The sequence below is a fragment of the Rattus rattus genome, chromosome X, assembly GCF_011064425.1.
Source record: "Rattus rattus isolate New Zealand chromosome X, Rrattus_CSIRO_v1, whole genome shotgun sequence".
Taxonomy (NCBI): domain Eukaryota; kingdom Metazoa; phylum Chordata; class Mammalia; order Rodentia; family Muridae; genus Rattus; species Rattus rattus.
In genome coordinates this window covers 114,590,045-114,590,780 of record NC_046172.1, presented here as the reverse complement: position 1 = coordinate 114,590,780, position 736 = coordinate 114,590,045, and the positions used below count along the sequence as shown (strand labels likewise).

Below are 736 nucleotides of genomic sequence, written 5' to 3'. Positions count from 1 at the left end.
ATTTAGCTTGCTTTCTTAGAGAACCGAGGACCACCAGTCCAGGGATGGCACTACCCACAATGGGCTGGACATGCCCACATCAATCGCCAATTAAGAAAATGCCTTGCTTATAGCCTGATCTTATGGAGCCATTTACATTTTTTAAAATTTAAATATGAGGGCTTCTCATATGACTAGAATGTGCAGCTAGTAGACATAAACTAGCCAGCCCACACTCCGTTGGAGATCTTCATTCCTTTAAATCCGTCTCAAGAAATACCTTGCCTCCTTCTGGCAATGAGCAAAGAGACACTTTGTGGTTGATGGTGTTTTTGTATCAGTCAGGGGCAGAGCAGAAGACAGTCCTTTGTTCATCCTAGCTTGATGCCTGTCTTGGTGGCCAAAGCTTATGCCTAGGACTCATCAAATCAAATCAAATCAAATCAAATCAAATCAAATCAAATCCAGGCAGCACAAGTGTTGAAGAAGGAAGACAGAGACCTGTGGACTGCCATGCCACCCACAGACAAGCCCTCCAGAACATGGCACAGGCATGTCATAGACACCTGCTTGCCTACATGCCATACACGTGAATGGAAGATGTCACCCAGGAGACTGCCAGCCACATGGCCAGCCGAGAACTGGAGGTAACACTAGAGTATGTGGTGGTCAGATGGGAGAGAAAACAGTGGAGCAGCTTGAGCATTATGAAGAAGAAACTGTGGCCACCCAAGGGTGGAGGGGAGTAGCATATTGT

General features: G+C 46.3%; 1 non-coding gene across 1 annotated transcript; it reads left to right on the top strand.

The window, feature by feature from the left end:
- The first annotated feature begins 265 nt into the window (after positions 1-265).
- LOC116889505 lies at positions 266-405 on the top strand. Its single transcript, XR_004386451.1, has one exon. It is a non-coding gene; the product is annotated as a small nucleolar RNA SNORA48 (small nucleolar RNA).
- Positions 406-736: the final 331 nt, after the last annotated feature.